We start from the raw sequence: 24,038 nt of genomic DNA on the forward strand, positions 1-24,038 counted from the left end.
CTGAACTCCGGAGTGACCTCGTCCGTGTCGTGGTGACGCTGGGCAGCTGATCATATGTCCACAATGGTTCACGGGTTCGGTCACAGCAGCACGCTACTTCACTACAACACTTTCAACAACACCACTACACAGCCCCACCGATCACAACCTGCAAGGATGGGGGAGGGAAATGTATCAATACAATGAGTAGTAGCTACGTGTTGTAGATACTGGGAATAAAAACAGGGAAAATATGAGGAAAAAGTCACCATTTCTTTACAAACCTTTCTCCTATAACATACCATTACGTAAATAAATGTAATCTTGTGCATAGATATACAAGAACAACCACAACAACAAATGTTATGAAAATAAAAATAATAATAATGATAATAATAATAATAATAATAATAATAATAATAATAATAATAATATCAATAATAATAATAATAATAATAATAATAATAATAATAATAATAATAATAATAATAATAATAACAACAATAATAATAATAACAACATCAATAATATTAATAATAGGGGATAGGGGAGAAAGAATACTTCCCACGTATTCCCTGCGTGTCGTAGAAGGCGACTAAAAGGGGAGGGAGCGGGGGGCTGGAAATCCTCCCCTCTTGTTTTTTTTTTTTTAATTCTCCAAAGGAAGGAACAGAGAAGGGGGCCAGGTGAGGATGTTCCCTCAGAGGCCCGGTCCTCTGTTCTTGGCGCTACCTTGCTAATGCGGGAAATGGCGAATGGTTTGAAAAAAAAAAAAGAATAATAATAATAATAATAATAATAATAATAATAATAATAATAATAATAATAACAACAATAATAATAATAATAACATCAATAATATTAATAATAATAATAATAATAATAATAATAATAATAATAATAATAATAATATACTTGGTCGCCGTTATCCTCTCATCTAGGCAGCGCCAGGGAGAGACATGGAACTTCATTCGCTGACATCCACTTTGGCTGTCGCGTATCATGCACCGAAACCAGGACCCATAGACCCTTCCCGTGGTTTCCCTACACCGCTTTACACGCCCTGGTTCAGCCCCTAGACAGCACGTCCATAACAATAATGACAACAATAATAATGATATATTTCTACACGACAGACCTATGAAGGAGGAGGAGAGATCACGTCTTCAGCCACAGAAAAATACACGCGGTATTTACACACACCTGCACCAAACACGTCACTCCCCCCGACACCAAGAGATTATACGGAGGATCACACGATCGCACCACACAGGCCCCCGGGGTCAAAGTGATGACAACAACACACACCATTTAGTCCCATCCTGCGATGCGTCCCTCCCTTGAGAGAGAGAGAGAGAGAGAGAGAGAGAGAGAGAGAGAGAGAGAGAGAGAGAGAGAGAGAGAACAGGGGGACAGAAAAGAAGAAGAAAAAAAATATATCGAGGGATCTCTTATCGCCACAACCGTGTCGTCGTCTGCCCGCCACCACCATGGTTCGGGCTGGATCCATTCAATTGTGTCGACGCCTCACGACACCTCGCCCTCAAGCTTGACCAAGGCCAAGCCTAAGATACAAGACGACCTTGTGTTGACAAAAAAAAGGAAATGGAATCTGCGCTTCTCGTCCTGGGGGGACCCTGAAGACAGTCTCCAGTCAGCAAGTTCCAGTACGTAACATCTCCGTCCTGACCACTGAACTACTGAGGTTTCTAGTGGAAGGCTTTCGTCAGTCTACCACGCGACGACCACTTCAGTAATAGTGACAGCGTAGCAAAGCATCAAATCCCTTATATGCTGCCTCGCAAACCTATCTATGAAAATACGTACCTCGGGCACGGCGGCGAACCTATACTACATGCGACAAGGACATGCCATCGACCCGACTCCATTCGAGACGATGCTGAAAAGTTTACGGGTGGTGCCGGCTCCCCCGAGTCTTGGCCATCACGGGATGATGTCCTATCCTCAAAAGCGCTGGTCTCATGGAATGATGTCACATCTTTACAAGGGCACTGGTCTGCCTGCCCGCCCGCCTGACGGTAAGTAATCAATCCTGGGATTTTCAATTTCTCCAAGAAGGAAAGAGCAGAGATGGGAAAGAAAAATCTATTGGCCCTAGAAAAATTACGGGTTCACAGTGGACCATCTCATCCTGTGTCGCAACGCTCCTGCATCTTAAGCCAATGAGTCCCTCGTTCTGAGGGGACTTTTTAACCCGTGCTGGAGCTGGGGAAAGTCCGTGATTAAAGAGGCGGCACAGAAATGCTCATTACACGCTATAAAGTTTATCACCCCCCCATCCCCTTCCTCTCTTAAGACACACTGGCTCTTTAATTTCCCTGGAAATGCCGGTGATTGAAAGGAGGTAACATTTTCACATGGCTGGTCTGAGTCACTTTTTTTTTTTTCTTTTGTTTCGTCCCTCACTTGAGCAGCACGACGGTGGTACGCCCCTTGAGCAAGACGGTTACGGCCCTGTAGAGTGAAAGCCCGGCTTTCACACCCCAGGTTCGTACCGCCGTGCTCAAGGGGCGTGTACTGCCGTGTTCAGGGGCAAGTACCCTCGTGCTCAGTGGGGTCGTGGCGTCGCACACGGCTTCCAACACTACTGCGGAATGGGTACTCTTCTCACGTGTTCCACTCTGGCGCTCACACACACACACACACACACACACACACACAGCGCTTCTAATACGCATGGCAATCTAGAAAGATGTCTGAAATCGTGCGTGGTCACTCGGGTCTGGACGTACTCTTCGATATCAGTCAAGTCCGTTATGACGGGCGAAATGATTAGTCCTTATGATGTGTGTTTCTGACACTTGCCAAATACGCTTATACGCTTCAGATAAAAGTGCCTCTCTCTCTCTCTCTCTCTCTCTCTCTCTCTCTCTCTCTCTCTCTCTCTCTCTCTCTCTCTCTCTCTCTCTCTCTCTCTCTCAGGGAGGTATCAAATGAGGGAATTTTCTCACCACGTAACCCGAGGGAAAGATCCTAAAATTCAACCACCACACACAGGAGTTGTCAAGTCTTCCTCCTCATACACCGCAACTACGAGATGAACGTCACCGATACACACACACACACACACACACACACACGGCAAGAGCGGAGGACCCACCACCCCGGAGGAGACATACACTCACCCCGTCCACAAATGTGTTTGACAGTTTGCTAATCACAACGACAAAACTTCAGAAAACATTTTTTCTTCTCACAGCCACGACATCAGACATCAAGAGTCCAGAAACCAAGATAAACAACCTGAAAAATTCAAGGTCTTTTTTTTTTTCCACCCTCCCCCTTTTATTCCCAACTCAGCCTGACAGATGCTGCCCATCACCCTGTTAAAAATACACGACAGATCTCGGCTCCACAGAGAGGGTTCTGTAAACAGAGAGACATGTCCGACGAGGGTTTTGTGGTAATGCACATGAGCGGCGTCATTGAGACCATCATTAAATCCAATGTAACATTTCTGCCACACACACGTTCATCTGACTAAAATTTGTGGTGTGTCAGTTTTTAGTCGCTGGCCACGTCTCGTCTCCTGACCACTAGTGTTGAATATCTGTTTCAATATTTTGTGATCCCACCTTTTTTTTTTTTTTTTTTGCTGTTGTTACATTAGCGTCGACCTGAAGCTTAATTCTGGCTTGTGGTGGTGTCCAAAACCCGTCATTGAGGAGAGGTGTTCAGGGTGAGTCAGTGTTTAAGGATTAACCCCGTCATGTTGAGGTGGTGTGCCAGGGACGGGGTGTGAGGGAGGGAGTAAGGGAGTGAGTGAGTGAGTGAGTGAGTGAGTGAGTGAGTGAGAGAGGGAGGGAGGGACAAGCCTGCACGTCATATGAGGCCTGGTTCTCTCCACTGGGGAGGCTTATGAGGACGTTTTTCTCTCCTCTGGAAGGGGTTTATGAGGTATCTTCTCCCTTCTTGCGAAGATTATGAGGTATGCATGCGCGTATACACTGGCGGAAGCCCAAGCCACTATATAATCAAACACACACACACACACACACACACACACACACACACACACACAAGCACACACACACACACACACACACACAAGCACACAAAGTGTTCCCTCCACACACACACAAGAAACGCGCCTTGAAGGACGCTTGGGAAAAGATCGACAAATTCATGGTAATTCAATTTGCCGAGGAAATGAGCTGCCGTCTAAGGGATTAACAGATCCGAGCCAGTAATTACCAGCACCAACTACCACCAACCCGGATTCAATCTTTTTTTTTTTTTCCTAACATTTTAATCCCCCAACCATTTTGCCTCGGTTTGATGAATTCCCAGGAGAGAGAACGTGTCAGCCAGGAGCAGGGTGTGTGGACCCGGGGTTGAGGCGACCTATATATGTGCTACCTGGCAAACGTATGGCAATACTAAAGTTGTTGTGTCCTTTCCCGACGGCAGGTCTCACTCTCTCTCTCTCTCTCTCTCTCTCTCTCTCTCTCTCTCTCTCTCTCTCTCTCTCTCTCTCTCTCTCTCTCTCTCTCTCCCTTTAACTTCTCGATCTTCTGCGGAAGCTTAATCTGATTAAGGTGAGATGCATGTATCGTATCCCACCCCACACTTCCCACACCTCTCCCCTCCGCCGGCCGCGTGCTGTGCTGCGCTGCTCGCCACGTGCACCGCCGGGCTCTGTTGTCTCAGCCGGTCAGGTGTGTTCCGTGGCGACCGTAGCAGCGCCTGCTGAGAGGCGTCGGTGTTCCCTCCAGGTGAGGATGTCACGTTGATCATCTCATGCGATGATCTCATGTGACCATAGCGATAATCGAATGTGATTTTTATGTGATGATGATGATGATGATGATGATGATGATGATGATGGTGATGATGATGGTGATAATGATGGTCTCTGGTGATGGTGATCTCGTGGTGGTGATGGCAATGAACGTATCCCAAACATCACCTCAAGTCTCAGCCTCTCTCTCCTCTTCACTCACACTGGCGGGAGGGTGGCCTCCTCCACACCCTTCACTCCCTCACCTCTCCCACAACAACCTCTCCCCCAGCGTCACCCTTCTCCTCTCCCCACAACAGCTTCTCAACCCCATCTCTCAACCTATACATCTGTCCTGTCCTACACCACGTCGTCCCACACACGCCTCCCCTCTCACACCACTGTTAAAAGCTCCACCCAGACGGCACACCTTAAAGCCCCTCTCTCCTCTACCTTCGTGCTCTCTGATCTGACAGGGGATTTGAGCAGCGTTTCGAGGAGTAAGCAGAAAGAGGTATTAGAGACAATATAACAGGTGAGGGAGCCGGCACTATGGATATTGGAAAGATAGAGAGGGAGAGAAGTGAAGTGTAGCACAGATTAGAATGAGGGCAATGAGACGAAGGACTGGACAGTGAATATATTGCACTGGTGTCCATAAATAAAGGTGTAAAGAGTGGACGGGAAGCAAGCTAACGAGACAGAAAGTACAGAAAACACTTCAGAGAAACGCGAGAATATAGAGGTGGTAGACTTCTTAAGACGTCCTGGATTTTCGAGGAGACAGAATCACCTTTGGCTCAGAGTGCCCTCCCACCACCCACGAGATGAAACAACAGCAGCAGCAGAGGAAATGCTGGTAAGTACGTTCTTCGACATGTTACAGGCGTTGGGAAATACAGTGCAGAATCTGTAAGACAGAGGGTTCAGAAAGCAGTGACCGGGTTTCAAGGAGGAGGTGAGGAACTAACCGGTTTCAAAGAAAGAGGTGAGGAACTGACCGGTTTCAAAGGAGGAGGTGAGGAACCGACCGGTTTCAAAGGAGGAGGTGAGGAACTGACCCGTTTCGAGGAGGAGGTGAGGTACTGTTTTATGACCAGCAGGGAGAAATGGCTGAGTGATTCAGGGTTTAACTTGGGTATTACATCCTTGGCTGCTTAATGTCTTTATGGATGGTGTTGTAATGGAAGTGTTGGCTTGTTGAACAAGAAAAAGGGACGATCTAAGACTTGAAAAGTAATGGGAAGGCGCATAAGACTGATATGGAAGTAAAAGCACATGATGACGTACTTAGGGAAATCACAGAATAAAGAGTGTTCACTCTGCATGGGAACTATGAATAAAATAACAATGCAGTAGGGAAGCAAAGCCGAGCGTTGTGGTACTAAATCCCACGTCTTGGTCATTCAGAAAAAAGAGGCGAGATCGCGAAGACATACAAGTCGGATCTGACACCCTTTCCAAGTATCACCGTTCGATCCTCCTATAACAAAGACACCAGGACCCCACACTATAAATCCCATTCTTTTTTCAACTCTCAACGTTATACTTTTTCCACCAGTCTATATAATGGCTTCTTCAACTGGGGTAAATGCCTCTGCCCGCGTCGTGCAGATCATCGGGGGACTTGGGGTGCGAACTGTGTGCTGTGAGGGCAGATGAATGTACTATATACCACTACACGATGTTTTAAGAGCCTTTAACTTTACTATTAGGCAATCCAATACCATCCTGCGTCACATTATGTCCTCACGAGACAAAGGCTAAAGTAAAATCTCATATATTACCTCGAGTAAGTTAAGTCTGCAGTTTGAAAAACTGGTCCATATTTTACTTTCCCCATTTCTTTTCCTTACGAGACGCTTCTACATACAAGTCCAGTCGTGTCAGACTATTAGAAATTCATTTAGCCACCTCAAAACTCACTGTGCAATAATTCTAAACAGCCTTGCGACTATCTATCTTCTGTCCACTTATAATGATGTGCTGAAGTGCATGACGTACAGTTGGACATGAGGCCTGGCTGTGGTTTCGGTGCACTACACATGACAGATAGAGAACGCATGCGAGCGCAAGACTTTTCAATTACGTTTCTGCCGCTACCTCGGGAAACAGCAATGAAATATGTCGAAAAGGGTATATATATATATATATATATATATATATATATATATATATATATATATATATATATACTAAACATAAAGAGATGCAATCTGCCGTGCAGGTGGATAATCAACCACGACATTAGAGACAACATCTGGCAGATGGCTCTTTCCCTCCACTCCACTGAGGAGCCGTCGTCTCATCGCCTCACGGGCACCCTTAACCCAACCTTCACCCTTCACTCCCAACCACACACACACACATCACACTCACAAACACACACAAATAAAGGTCCGCCTACGTTTTACACGTTTTACGTTTAATAATGTATTAGAATAATTGCGACCTGTGAACTACGAACTACATATGAGAACCACCTCACCTCCACTGGCCACCAACCTCTTCAACTGCATCACACGAAATTGCAATTCGTGAAGTACAATCTCACGTCCATAAACCCGCCCCTCACCCACCCACCTACACACAAAATCTTTCTAAAATACTCCCCCACCACCCACTCTACAAACTCCAACACGGCACTTTCGGACAAAACCTCATTTGAATTAATCTACATGTGAGAGAATGGGAGGGCTGAAACCCATACAACTTCGAGACCAATAAAATCGAAACCTGGTCGACGTTCCCTAAAATTGGTGTTCTCTTTTCTTCTCCCAGGAAACACGGGCGAGGCGCCTTTTGTTGCCACACCCCCATATGGATTTCCCGTACGCAAAGAAACACCGGCGTGTAATACGCTCTGTCAGCAAGGTCTGACCCCTTACCTTACGCAGAGGTGAAAAGGTTAAGTGAAGAAGGAAAGGAAAACAAAAAGAGGTGGGAGGAGGATACTACTACTACTACTATTACTACCACCAACACTGTTACGACTTACACCAATACTACTATTAATACTATCACTACTACACTACTACTACTACTACTACTACTACTACTACTACTACTACTACTACTATTACTACTACTACTACTATCACTACTAGTACTACTACTACTACTACTACTACTACTACTACTACTATTACTACTACTACTACTACTACTACTACTACTACTACTACTACTACTACTACTACTACTACTACTACTACTACTACTACTACTACTACTACTACTACTACTACTACTACTACTACTACTACTACTACTACTACTACTACTACTACTACTACTACTACTACTACTACTACTACTACTATTACTACTACTACTACTACTACTACCACTACTACTACTACTACTACTACTACTACTACTACTACTACTACTACTACTACTACTACTACTACTACTACTACTACTACTACTACTACTACTACTACTACTACTACTACTACTACTACTACTACTACTACTACTATTACTACTACTACTACTACTACTACTACTACTACTACTACTACTACTACTACTACTACTACTACTACTACTACTACTACTACTACTACTACTACTACTACTACCACCACTACTACTACTACTACTACCACTACTACTACTAACACTACTACTACTACTTCTACTACTACTACTACTACTACTATTACTACTACTAATACTATCATACTAGTACTACTACTACTACTACTACTACTACTACTACTACTACTACTACTACTATTATTACTACTACTACTACTATTACTACTACTACTACTGCCACTACTACTACTACTATTACTACTACCACTACTACTATCTACTACTACTACTACTACTACTACTACTACTACTACTACTACTACTACTACTACACTACTACTACTACCACTACTACTACTACTACTACCACTACTACTACTACTACTACTACTACTACTACTACTACTACTAACTAATAATAATAATAATAATACTGCTACCACTACTACTATTTCTACCACTATCACTACTACTACTACTACTACTAATACTACTACCAATACTACTACTACAACTACTACTACTATTACTACTAATAACACTACTACAACTGCAATTACTACCACCACCAACGCTACTACTACTACTACTACTACTGCTATCAATAATAATAATAATAATAATAATAATAATAAGAAGAAGAAGAAGAAGAAGAAGAAGAAGAAGAAGAAGAGGAAGAGGAAGAAGAAGAAGAAGAAGAGGAAGAAGAAGAAGAAGAAGAAGAAGAAGAAGAAGAAGAAGAAGAAGAAGAAGAAGAAGAAGAAGAAGAAGAGGAAGAGGAAGAAGAAGAAGAAGAAGAGGAAGAGGAAGAAGAAGAAATACACCACATAATGTGGTGTTGTTCCACGAACGTCCACGCCCTCCACATTCCCAGAAGATCGCTCGCTCGCTAAACAAAGGAACAGCGATTACTGGAAATTGCTGAACAACATTAAAAAAAGTGAATAAGAATTGAAACAAGGTCTCTTATTATTATCATCATTATCATTATTACTATCATGATTATCATTATCGTTATCATTATTATCATTATTATTATTATTATTTTTCTTTTCTTTCAAACTATTCGCCATTTCCCGCATTAGCAAGGTAGCGTTAAGAACAGAGGACTGGGCCTCTGAGGGAATATCCTCACCTGACCCCCTTCTCTGTTCCTTCCTTTGGAAAATTAAAAAAAAAAAAAAAAAAGAGGGGAGGATTTCCAGCCCCCCGCTCCCTCCCCTTTTAGTCGCCTTCTACGACACGCAGGGAATACGTGGGAAGTATTCTTTCTCCCCTATCCCCAGGGATATTATTATTATCATTATTATTATTATTATTATTATCATTATTATTATCATTATTATTATTATTATTATTATTATTACTATTATCATTATTATTATTTCTGTGAGGACAAAGTCACATTATTTCTTTATGATCATCGTTGACAGAATTATGTTACTGACGGGATCATCTCTCACAGATAACAATATTTCCAGTAACAGATCACAGGTTCACCACGAACTGCAATGTTATGGTCTCTGGATCACTATTTTGTATGTCGAGGGCAGAGAGAGTCACCCAGTCCCTTAACGCTGTACACAAGTATCATGTCTTTACTTCTGTATGTTCATACACACACACACACACACACACACACACACATACCAGCCTAAACCAGGGGCCCATTTCTCGACCAGCCCGGAGGGAAGGATGAACACCTGGGTTGGGTGTAGTCCAACTGCCGCTCTCAGGATTCGAACCCATGTTAGACCCGACTTCGGGCGGGTCCTTGGTGTGTGTGTGTGTGTGTGTGTGTGTGTGTGTGTGTGTGATATAATCACACAGATATGAGGTTCTGGCACACTCTGACCACTCGTTTACATCTGCAACATCAACATGTCAACGCCGCACGTCATCAACATCAGCTCCTCATCCACAACTACGTCAAGTAAGGTGGACGTTTTACCCTCTATACATATTCAATCCAGGTAACATCTCGGCGAGAACGAACCCAGGCTAACACACAGTACTGTGCGATAACGCAACCCTCCCCTCGGTAGACAGCAGTAATACGTGTAACGTTAAATGATAATAAGGAAGATCGGAGAACCTCGTTTCACTGGGTTCATAAAACGAATCAGACCTCATAAGCGGACGGCCACACACACACACACACGAAGTTTAAACATAATTCTACTTGCACGTTTGGGACCGCTGGTGTGAGTGCAGACCGTAATAGTCACAGAGAACGACCCTCGGTGGGCAGACGACCCTTCACAAGCTGCTTGCGGGTCAGAACGACCCTTCACAAGCTGCTGGCGGTCAGAACGACCCTTCACAAGCTGCTGGCGGTCAGAACGACCCTTCACAAGCTGCTGGCGGGTCAAAATGACCCTTCACAAGCTGCTGGCGGTCAGAACGACCCTTCACAAGCTGCTTGCGGGTCAAAATGACCCTTCACAAGCTGCTGGCGGGTCAGAACGACCCTTCACAAGAAGTTGGTACACAGAAACGACCCTTCACAAGCTGGTGGCGGTCATAACGACCCTTCACAAGCTGCTGGTAGATAGAAACGACCCTTCACAAGCTGCTGGAGAGTCAGAACGACCCTTCACAAGCTGCTGGTAGAGAGAAACGACCCCTCACACACTGTGAGCGCGAGAAACGACCCTTCACAAACCGTCACAGACCAGAACGACCCCTGACACACCGTCAGTCGTGTTTGCTTCTCCCACGACACCAAGGATGTCCCCATCTTCCCCTTGGGGGTGGTGTCTCCTCCCCACACTTTGGCTACACCGCGTTCCTCGTCCTGAGACGACACAAACCTTTCTCTCCCCCCGTCAATCAATACACAGACATCTCCTCCCTCCCCCCTCATTACATCAATACACAGACCTATCCCCTTCCCCACCCCCTATCTCTCTCTTAGCATTAATACACAGACCTCTCTTCCCCTCCGTTACATCAAAACACAGACCTCTCCCTTCCCTTACAACAATACATAGAACTCCCCTCTTTCTTACATCACTATATGAATAACCTTTTCCTCCTTAAGACACGACACACACACACACACACACACACACACACACACACACACACATACAAATAGGTAACACCTCAGCCAAATTTTCAACTTCACAGAATTTTCTGACTAGAGAGGCACGGAGTCTACCTCTCCCGTTTTAAGTAACTGGTTACCAAGAATCTACTGACGACCTTCAAAAAAAATGGTTATAGGTCCCGATACATGCTTGTGTCATTCTATTATCTCTGTGACTATAAATGAAACTCGCTGTACCTGCGTTAAATATCTAATTACAGGTGCTCCCTTCAACCTCACTGTCATTCTTTACCCGTAATATAATGTCTGCCCGGAGGGTTAAACACATTAGTCTTGCCTAAGTAGTAAAAAATCTTTTATTTCCTTTTGTTTTAATGAGAACAACTTTTAAACTTGAATTGAAGTCAGTCATGTGTGTCAGCTGCTGACTAGATTCGCTACTTTAATGACTCGCAGCAGCGCGTGTAAGAGGGCTGTTACAGTGACTGCAATTTTAATGCAGAGTAACAGATACGACTGATCAAAATATCAGTTCAAGTGCAGTAAACATCTCGTCACGCGTGGCGTCAGCCTGAACACACCACCCCCTGGCTCTTATCTATCCCTCGTCCTCCACATTAACCACACAAAGCTTCTCGTTAATCACTAATAAATTCTCACTGCCACACACAACGAAATCACTGACAAACACATAGCAGAAAAGCGCTCAAAAAAAAGGAAAAGGCAAAAGGAAATAGACGTGGTATGAAGATGATGAAACTTACAAGAGATCACGGTAAAAGACGTGGAACAGCTGAGCTATAAACACCGGTGCTTGTAAGATTTAAAAGTTGAAACGGAGGCTTTAAAGCCGGTGCTCCGCTTCAAACAACGTTCTATCACTCAGCAAAAAAAGCGCTTGTGTACGACCCACAGTAATTCCAACTACGGAGGTCCCTCTAGAAGGGGAGGGTTAAGAGTCCCATGGTATGGTAAGCAGCTGCCACTGATAATAATAATAATAATAATAATAATAATAATAATAATAATAATAATAATTATAATATTAATAATAATAATAATAATAATAATAATAATAATAATAATAATAATAATAATAATACCACTAAAGAAAATGAAATACCATAAAAATCCGAGTTTTACCTATGACCTCGGAATATATATATATATATATATATATATATATATATATATATATATATATATATATATATTTTTTTTTTTTTTTTTTTTTTTTCATACTATTCGCTATTTCCCGCAATAGCGAGGTAGCGTTAGGAACAGAGGACTGGGCCTTTGAGGGAATATCCTCACCTGGACCTCTCCTCTGTTCCTTCTTTTGGAAAAAAAAAAAAAAACGAGAGGGGAGGATTTCCAGCCCCCCGCTCCCTTCCCTTTTAGTCGCCTTCTACGACACGCAGGGAATACGTGGGAAGTATTCTTTCTCCCCTATCCCCAGGGAATATATATATATATATATATGGTTACTAAGGCAGTCGGTTCAGCTATGGACGCTATTCGACTTAAAAGCTGGTCGCTTGTTAACTCACCATCTCTCTCTCTCTCTCTCTCTCTCTCTCTCTCTCTCTCTCTCTCTCTCTCTCTCTCTCTCTCTCTCTCTCTCACACGTACATAAACCGGTGAAAGGCAGGGTACCCGCATCTCGTTATTCCCACGTTCAAAACAGGTGCTATTTCATCTGACGGAACCACCCTCGTAGGGCAGGCACCTGTATACTACACCCAGGAGAGAGTATTAACACCGGGTATTTCATTACGTGCACCGACTCGGCAGAAGCTGTTACGAGACTGAGCCGTGAGAGAGAGAGAGAGGCGCTGTCATACATGGAATACTGGACAGTGAAACTTAATACCTTGGTCCACGACCCTACCACAAACAACTAGACCCAGCAACAACGTCATATAAATCCCATTACGAGCATGTTATTACAACCCACTACAGGCATGTAATGACATCATTTACAACCCACACACAGGCATGTAATAACATCATTTACAACCCACACACAAGCATGTAAATAACATCATTTACAACCCACACACAGGCATTTAAATAACATCATTTACAACCCACAAACAGGCATGTAATAACATCATTTACAGCCCATAACAGGCTTGTAAATAACATCATTTACAACCCACAAACAGGCATGTAAATTACATCATTTACAACCCACACAGACATGCATGTAAATAACATCATTTACAACCCACACACAGGCATGTAAATAACATCATTTACAACCCCGTCACAGGCACGCACCACAGCAACATCTACACCTCTACCACTAGCGAGTGTCTGCAAATTTCCTAAATCAAATGAATAAGGTCGAGAGCGGACGACGACGAAACCTACAGAGACACACGCATGTAACACACACACACACACACACACACACACACACACACACACACACACATCAAGGCAGGAGAACCAACACACACACACACACACACACAAAAAAGTGGTCTTGCTACATCAAACGGAGGGCAGAGCGGCAGAACTGTACACATAATGTTGCCGTAATTACTAACGCGACAACTCCGTGTAATCGGATCATAAACAGCAGAATCCTTTCATGTCCGATCTCCTCCTCCCGGCCAGGACATTAAGTCCCTCCCTCACCCTTCCCTCCCTCACTCTTCCCTCCCTCACTCTTCCCTCCCTCACTCTTCCTTCCCTCCCTCACTCTTCCTTCCCTCCCTCACCATTCCCTCCCTCACCCTTCCCTCACCCCCACTCATAACGGCACTAGTCGTCCGTTACGACTGGTATAATGACGTGCGATGGAAGGCAGAGCGAAGATAATAATAATAAAAAAATGGTGACCTTTAACTCATTTTACGAAACCGTGCTACGACGACGCGCGCACGATGACATGACTATAAGAAGCAGATGTTTCGAATACTCTCCGTCGAGTCTCTTTTTTTTACCGGATGCAAGAGAAGACGTGCTTTGTGACAGCCTGCCATGGGAGTCAAGCATTTTCGCCTTGACGGTCGGTTCTGTGCGACGAGACACGATAACGTACGGTGTGGAATCCTGTGTATCATCTATCTATCTGTGTGATAGGATATGGTAGTGCATTGTATAATTATATCTATCCAGCCATATCTCTATGATTCATCACAACTCCATTCCCCATGAAGTGAGTCAAATCAGGTTACATACAGCCTTTGCAAACCACACACACACACACACACACACACACACACACACACACAGAATACCCATGCACGTTTAAATGATTAGTAAAAGAAATGCAAAAAAAAAAAAAAATTCTGGTTGAAAAAATCGATTGTAAAATAGGCCTAGAGAGATGACAAGCTGCCATGTGCCATAACTGACAGGGGGTAAACGTGACAAGACTCGGTTACCTTTCCCATTAAAGAGAGAGAGAGAGAGAGAGAGAGAGAGAGAGAGAGAGAGAGAGAGAGAGAGAGAGAGAGAGAGAGAGAGAGAGAGAGCAGTCGTTTGTACCATTACTGACAGTGTGCTGGGAGCTCAAAGCAGTGGGGGCGGGCGTACATGTTCACCTCGTAACGTGTGGTTGGTAGGACGAGGGAGTAAGGGCCGAGGCGCGAAGTGCATAGCGAATGTACATCATAGACAGCGAGATCACCCACTATTGCTAAGATTCGCCTCATCTGGTCGACTCATCTACCCGCACGTCTCCTGAAGTTCATCCCCGACACACACACACACACATCTATACCTGAGCAACAGGTCTCAATGCCACCATCTACAACCAAGCAAGAACATCCACCCTCACCTTACGTCAGAACTGTCAAATCATGGAACTCTTCAGTGCCCACTTCCAACATCTTTTTACGAGTGGGAATCGCCATTCATCCTCACCACCAGGACTGCCCCAGATATATTCTTTATTCTTTTCACTCGAAGAAGAAAAAAAAAAACAAGAGAGACGTGAGAATTGCGAGTGAGCGCCGGTGAACAGCGCTCATTCATAAAAACAGATATATTCCCGAACGGGAACTGCAGAAATTGTTTAGCCGAAGGAAGGAAGGGAGGAGGGAAGCCAGGCCCACCACCACACTGGCAAACCAAGAGGGAGAGGTGAGCCCCACGCATCACCAAGACACTCTGGAGCAGTTGTTACACACACGGCCTCTAAGTGGACGGGAACCGCACCTCACACTGATGCGACACACACAAGACACAAGCCATTACGGAGAAGGCCCAAACGGTAGCCGGACGCACCACTGTGGCCAGACGCACCTCTGTGGCCAAACACAGCACACGCGGTAAGCCAAGACGAACACTGTGGCCAGACGCAGCGCACGGTAGCCAAGCGCAACACTGTGGCCAGACCCAACACACATGGTTAGCCAAGACGCAACACAGTGGCAAGGTTCGGAGGTAGGCAGGCAGGCATGGAGGTAGGGGCAGGAGCCACAGCCGGGTTTCGGCTTATCTCACCACAGCAGCCGTCCACCCATCCCAATGTTCACCAGTAAACACTTCTCAACACAGAGCCCCTCCGCTTCCACGTACCACAACACGCTTCCACCAGGACTTCGCTCAGGGAAAAGATTACGTTTCCGAAAGACTACCGCAGTTTATCATAACAACAATGACTACAAATATTTCCACATTCCTCGCTGTTTCTATTTCTGATTCATTCATCCAATAATGGATACAAATTTCCCAACAACGTGCTTTTAACATTGTCTTAATAATTCCTTTACCCACACACATACTGCACACGCTCTCCCAACGCCTTGTCATTTCTCTCTCCTTCTTTTCTTAATGATTCTTTCACTCTTACACACGCATACAACCACACCTCCACTCGAAAACGGTACACAGCTAAAACACATTCACATCAAATAGTGATCACACACACACACACACACACAACACACACACACACACACACACACACACACACACTTACATTCAAAGCTGACCTAATTAACACCGGGTTTTTAATGGCTGCCAGAGGGTAAATTCTCTCACGCAACAGAGAGAAATACCCGGTGCCTTTTAGTGTAACAGACCTCCTTAATTTCCTGGTGTACCGTGTTATCTCCCTTCCCTCCAAACTTGGGCCAAACTCCCTCGCAACTCATGCACCGCATTTCCCAGACACCAGCACCAACTGCTGCCGTATCGCCTTCGAACTTACTGAATTTGGGCGAAGGGGACGAGTTGGCCTCAGTCAGCTGTGCTCTGTAGGAGGGAGAGAAGCGGAGGGAGGAGGACGGATACCTGCAGCCTCAAGATAAGAAAAGAAAATAATCTCAGAAGAAATCAGTAAAGACACCAGACTGTTCCAGCTCAACCTCCCCACAGACATCGCTACTTACAGTCCCGTCCAGTGGACGTGGCCGGCTTCCTGAACGCTGCTTGGAGCCCCATAAAGAGCGAGGAGACCCATGAGGCAGGAATATAAAAGGTAGGACCCGGGGTCCTTCGTAGTGTCCCACGATGCACGTCCCTGAGTCAAGACGACACCGAGGGAGTTTTCTCCCCACAGTGTAAGTCGTCAGGCGTCGTCCTTACCCCACCCCTGACCTGAACTTCGAGTAGGTAATATTTTACGCGTGGGATCCCTGCCAGGTTCCCGTCCTCGCTCAGGATGGCAGGAGCACTCGACGTCGTAAGCAACCCCTCTTCATCCATAGTGTATAAGGACACATTCATCGATCTGTTTAGCATACTCAGACACTCGTCAGTGAGCTTATTGTACAAAGACATCCACCACTGGGCTCAGCGTACTCAAAGGACGTCCACCAATCGGCTCACACTCCCCGGCAAAGGTTAAAATCAAAGCAAAACTGAACAACCTTTGTGGGCTCTAGACTAAGAAAGACAGTCATGAGCTCTGATCACTGGGCGGGCCAACCTCGGGGCGATGCCCACAAATGTCTTCGTTCAATACAGGAAAAGTACATTCTTGTGCGACTTTCTCCAGGTGTGTCCGCCACCCAGGATGGTTACTGCACGCACGTGCTTGTCCTGGGAATCGTCCTAGACCAGTCCTACTCCCAGGCCTGCTGGATCTCCGGGCCGTACGGACACAGTATACCCCTTGGTTTATATCTCAAACCTGGAAATCTGACCTGACAATAATTTCACGTCACCAGAACATGTATAATGAATACGCCCACAGAGTGGAAAGGACTCGTAATGACTCGCATCTGTCTACACTCAATAACAAGAGAAACAAACATGGCTTTCATCAACCGGGTAATCATCTAATTTGCTGTTTTCGCCACCTTCCACACCTCCCCTCATCCTCCTCCTCCTCCTTCCAAACTTTATGCAAAATTCGCGTTATCCTTGACGCGATATCCCTCCTCCTTCTCCTCCTCTCGCCACGAGTGAGTGGTGAAGGAGAGGCGATGAAACTTCCCCGAATGATGTTGAGGGAGAAGACAAGTTTGAGACCACTTCCGTGTTGCTGAAGACGCTGTCGGGATGACTGGACGCCAGTGGTCCAGGGGCACCTTCACCACATGCTACCACTCACCTACCACCACCACCACCACAACCACAAACCGCCATGCGATCTACCAATCCCTAGGAACACTACCACCACCACAACCACCATCTGCAAGGTGCTCTACCACTTACAAGGTACCGTGCCACCACCACAATCACCGTCCACTTGATAACCCGTCAGTCACAGGGTCAGGGTACCCTACCACCATCACATCCCGTCAAGTCTCTCACCCGCCAACCACTCTCAGACGACCGATCTTCCCCCCAAAACCCCACGTCACAGCTCTCACCAAAACCAGGTAGACCACAGCCAGCAAATGTCTGGCTCTTGTAGACTCCCATCGCCCTAAGTTTATAACTATCAATGACTGGGATATGCATCCCCCCCGAGAGAGCTGGGAGTCGCGTCCATGCCTCATACTCTGGCACTGATTTAATGTAACAGTTTCCAGGATTCCACAACACCATGCAATTTCCAGAGGGTTGAAATTCCAGGACGCGGCCTCCAGGACGGAGAAGATGATGAACTTCAAGAGATTATGCATTCACAGTCCAGACTTCCAACTGGGCACAATAATAAGCAGCTCATACATGCCATGGATAATTTGAAATTCTGCTGACCTGTCCAGGCCTCGAGGTTACGGGTCAAAGGTCACAGGTCACCCTCGTGGGTTAAGAGCTTGGTTCTCTGAGAACAACACCAGCGAGTCGAGAGCTTGGCTCGCTGACACAAGCGCGACTTTCCAAATGCATTCTTGGCGCTGCTACAGGATGGAATAGTGCTGCTCTGACAATTGACTTTGGTTGGTTATCGAAAAGTGTCATTTTACCTGTTATCATTGCAAGCATTTGTATGTGTCAGTAGCGTCTCTTACCTAAAGAAATAACATTCTATTCATGCATATATATATATTCTTTCCTTTTCTTTCAAACTATTCGCCATTTCCCACATTAGCAAGGTAGCGTTAAGAACAGAGGGCTGGGCCTCTGAGGGAATATCCTCACCTGGCCCCCTTCTCTGTTCCTTCTTTTGGAAATAAAAAAAATGGAAAAAAAAAAAAAAAAATATATATATATATATATATATATATATATATATATATATATATATATATATATATATATATATATATATATATATATATATATATATTCCTACAAGTCCATGGGGAAATGAAACACGATAAGTTCCCAAGTGCACTTTCGTGCAATAATCACATCATCAGGGGAGATACAAGAAAGAAACATAACGGTCACTTAATAAACAACGAAAGAGACGTAGACACAGGCTCATGTGTGTAGTCAAGACACTTCATATGCTGAACACATGCACACAAAAATCTCTGGCAAAATAAAAGGAAGAAAAAAAAAAATCTCTGCTCTCCAACAAACTGTTTTAACATTCGCATTCAACCGATTCTTCTGCTCGTTAAACCGAACAGAAACATGACGAGAAACTTTGGCTAATATAATACCAAACCACAATCTGCCAGACTCACTGAATCGTCCGCCTCACTGGTCATTTTTTCCCCCCCCTCCTCCACTATTGTTTCCAGCGTTATCTCAACGACGCTTCACGCTGAGGAGTTGTAACCTTCACCAAGCAGGAGTTTCACGTCCGGGAAACGTATCTTTTGCCATCTTACTATCGCTAATGTCGCACCTCCACAGCTGTTGAGCGGATCTTGTGATTCTTAATGTACAACAACCTCTTCGGCTTGGCGAGTGGGCAGGGCGTTCAGCCGCGGAGGGCGAAGCCGTGGTGGCCACCGCCACTCTATTTCTTTGAATCTTTTTCTATGACGTATATAACCAGAAGGTTGAAAAGTAACAGACACGGGCGATGCAAGAGATAATATTCATAGAGTAAGATGATGTACGAAAGGAGGTGGTAAAACTTAAGAACAATAACAGTGGAGAGACAAAGAAAATGGGTTGTCACATCAAAGGATGCCAGAGCAATTTGCAATCGAGTAATCATTTGGTCATCTTTATGATGATGGCGATAGCTAATTTGCTACCGTGAACTGTACGCCACACAGATTCAATGGTTTGCAAGTGCACAAAGCCCTGCAATGTAAACCAATTAAGTATTCGGGCTCAGACAGTGGCTATGCAAAATGCATCCACCACTCTAGTGTGGACTAATGAAGCATGAAGACTCGTTGTAATACCACGCAAGTCCTCGTAAACTTCAGGCGAACTCAACGTACGACCAAACGTATTTCCAAGACTTAGCTCTGAAAGACGTCACCATCAGTGAACTTCGTCACTAACGTGCGGTCTGATCACTTAGTAAAACGCATACTAACCAAATAGCCTCAACCACCAGAAGGTCACACTAAGGCTCATCTCTACACACCTATATCATACCTGTTCTTCCCCGCACACACTTGTTTGAGACACTTCCATCCCCACATCATCTTAATATACACGAAATGACTTTGTTCTTATTTGTACGTATATCATTGAACATTCCCCTCCCCCCCACTCTCAAGGGCTACTAATACAAAAAAACTCGTTCACTTTCAAACGTATCTTTTGTGTATATAAGAAAGCTGTACACCAAGGTAGGCAAGTTCCTCCTGCATCTAGGATACACAGAAAGCAACTCAATGCACAATGTAAAACGTTCAGCCTTTCTATCACCCATAACGAATGATATACATCTTACTGTAGAAGGTCAATCCTCTTACGTAAAAGATAAAGAAAAAAAATTTACATCAAAATCCTTTTAAAAAACATCGAAGAGGATCAAGAAATAATGGGCACCAGCTGAATCTGTGGCCATCCGAAGACAACAAGCAGACTACATCAGATGGTTCAGGTAAACCATACAGTATTAATCAAATGTATAAAAAAAAAATGATGTATAAATCTATTAATCTTTTCCCTCACACAAGTCAGTTAGTATGAATAAACAAGTGCCGTTTAAAGGCTAGGGTAGTTAACCTAACGACGGGAGAAACTGGATTAAGTTACAGTAATTAGTTGAAATACTTATACAGGCGAATTCCAATCCTTATCACGTAACGTTAAGAACCTGTGTCTGGTGAAGGCCGACCTACGATGGAACTTCACAGGAGCGCATCGCCATGAACAGCTTAAAAAACAAGCCAGTATTTTACGGTTCGACACCAGACACCATCAACTTATAATACAACCATATCTCAAATAACATGCTGGACAATTTTGCATATATATTTTTTGCTGTTTTTGTTTCAAAACAGCCATATTGAACGCCACATAAACCTGAAATGTTAAGCACCACTTTTAACAAACAATAATAAAAAAAAAACAGTTTTAATAGCTGCAACACCACTCTAATTTAGCTATCTAACAGATGGATTAAAAATCACTAAAAAAAAATAAATAAATCCAGTTCTAACGGATGAATCCATCCAGTGTACGAACTACGCGATAACCACAGAATTCCCGACACTGCTTGCTATCATTATATGTACAATGAATCACATGCATAATACCTTGTGAATATATTATCTTAGTTTGAAAAAAGAATTAGTAAAATTCATTACCGTACTGGAATCTATTCATAATTTACCCCAAGTGTCACATACAGAACTTACACTAAGAACTAAGGACAACACAACTCACACTAGATGTCAGGTATACCACAACTCACACTAGGTGTCAGGTACACCACAACTCACATTAGGTGTCAGGTATACCACAGCTCACACTAAGTGTCAGGTATACCACAACTCACACTAGGTGTCTGGGATACCACAACTCACACTTGGTGTCAGGTTCAACACAGCTCACACTAGGTGTCAGGTACACCACAACTCACACTAGGTGTCAGGTACACTACAACTCACATTAGGTGTCAGGTATACCACAACTCACATTAGGTGTCAGGTATACCACAACTCACACTTGGTGTCAGGTATACCACAACTCACACTAGGTGTCAGGTACACCACAACTCACACTTGGTGTCAGGTTCAACACAGCTCATACCACAACTCACACTAGGTGTCAGGTATACCACAACGCACACTAGGTGTCAGGTACACCACAACTCACACTTGGTGTCAGGTTCAACACAGCTCATACCACAACTCACACTAAGTGTCAGGTATACCACAACTCACACTAGGTGTCAGGTATACCACAACTCACACTAGGTGTCAGGTATACCACAATTCACACTAGGTGTCAGGTACACCACAACTCACACTTGGTGTCAGGTTCAACACAGCTCATACCACAACTCACACTAAGTGTCAGGTATACCACAACTCACACTAAGTGTCAGGTATACCACAACTCACACTAGGTGTCAGGTATACCACAACTCACACTAGGTGTCAGGTATACCACAATTCACACTAGGTGTCAGGTAAGTACATAAATTACACCAGGTGTCACCAATCACAATGTGTAATTCAACACACGCCCCGTCTAATTACAACGGGTAACCTCATGCGCTTCGTACCTAAAACCATTTAAGGTCATTCTACGTTCAATGACCTGCCATACAGTTAACTACCACCTTTGTAAGGTCCATATCATCATTAATTGGAAGGCTTGCCACGTTCTTATCTGGTACGACCTGGGATGTCTGACTGTCCTCTGATAACAATATACCAAAGAGTCAAACCCCCACACGTTTTCTAGTGGGTCTTGAGATAATACGTCATCAGATGACTCCATAACATAATTCAATGACCCAATCTAATGACCCTCGGTGGGGTAACAGCACCTTAATCACTTCATTCAGGCCGCGATAGTTATTTCAAAACTTTGACATAACTGACTGCGGGACAATACCTAAACATTTTCAATTACATTAGGCATCTCTCTGCGATGACATTACGTTCCGGGGAAATTACACGTACTTTATGGAAATTACATTTATCATTCATGGCAATTAAATGAGCTATTCATCAATGCAAATGACAACTTGGGGCAATACCGTTCTAATAGAAGATCCACAACCGACTGCCAGTTTTACGGCAGCAATTTCCTGCTGCCATCAAACCTCTACTGAAACCAAATGCTACGTTGAATTTCAGCTTTAACCCCTGGAGCACGGCGCCGGAGCGATCCCTGGAGCACGGCGCCGGAGCGATCCCTGGAGCACGGCGACGGAGCGATCCCTGGAGCACGGCGCCGGAGGGATCCCTGGAGCACGGCGACGGAGCGACCCTTGGAGCACGGCGACGGAGCGACCCCTGGAGCACGGCGACGGAGGGATCCCTGGAGCACGGCGACGGAGGGATCCCTGGAGCACGGCGACGGAGCGACCCCTGGAGCACGGCGACGGAGGGATCCCTTGGAGCACGGCGACGGAGAGACCCCTGGAGCACGGCGACGGAGAGACCCCTGGAGCACGGCGACGGAGCGACCTCTAAGCACAGCGACGGAGCGACCTTCGAGCACGACGGAGCGACCCCTGACCTGACCCGTATGGGTTAAAGTCCAGGACATTGTGCTCCAGGGGTTAGTTTTTTTTAAACTAACGTACACAGTTGTTATACACTAGCGTAAATGAATGTCTGGTTTGGTCTACCTTACAGAAGAATTTCTCCATCATGTGGCCTCTCTCTCTCTCTCTCTCTCTCTCTCTCTCTCTCTCTCTCTCTCTCTCTCTCTCTCTCTCGTTTGGTCACACGTATCACCTGGTATTCACACTTCTGGAATGCCGTTTCATCCCACTGAGGACACAAAACTTAACTCGGTACAAAGGTCAGCTGTACATTATTACCCTGCCGATGGATGACCCTCAATCACCAGGAGAGTTGGATGATGGACGCGGGCGGGGAGGGAGTGTCAGTAGCATATTACTTTCAATTACGGGTTGGTGGATGATGCAGAAATACCATCAATTTCTTTCACCCAGGCGTGCAGGTTGACGATGCGCGGGTGTTCAGCACTGAACCTTCCACACCTCCGTGCCACAGTAACCCAGGCACATTCAAGTAGACTCTTACTTAACTCCGATGCCTCCGCCACGAGCAGGCGCCAGCAACAGAAATCTGTCGACGTCTTCCCAAAGCAATCCAGTATTTCTAAAACCTTCACCTTTCCTTTCTCCAGCATACGCCACCTTGCCTTATCTCCAGCGCATTCCAACCTTGCCTTATCTTCAGCGCGTTTTCGAAAGGATCGAAACCTTTTAGTAACTTACTGACACCATCTACATCATCGTATGACAGACAAAGCAAATATTTTTAAGTTGGTTTCAGACGGCTAGATCCTCTTGTT

The 24,038-nt window shown here is 44.8% G+C and overlaps 1 long non-coding RNA gene across 1 annotated transcript in view; it reads right to left on the reverse strand.

Moving 5' to 3' along the window:
• The window catches only part of LOC139765484 (uncharacterized), a 165,282-nt gene that overhangs the window by 134,438 nt on the left and 6,806 nt on the right, over positions 1-24,038 (reverse strand). Inside the window, exon 2 of the long non-coding RNA XR_011716668.1 lies at positions 1-148. This is a non-coding gene — a long non-coding RNA (uncharacterized lncRNA). The remainder of the gene's footprint in view (positions 149-24,038) is intronic.

The sequence above is a fragment of the Panulirus ornatus genome, chromosome 55 (assembly GCF_036320965.1).
Source record: "Panulirus ornatus isolate Po-2019 chromosome 55, ASM3632096v1, whole genome shotgun sequence".
NCBI lineage: Eukaryota > Metazoa > Arthropoda > Malacostraca > Decapoda > Palinuridae > Panulirus > Panulirus ornatus.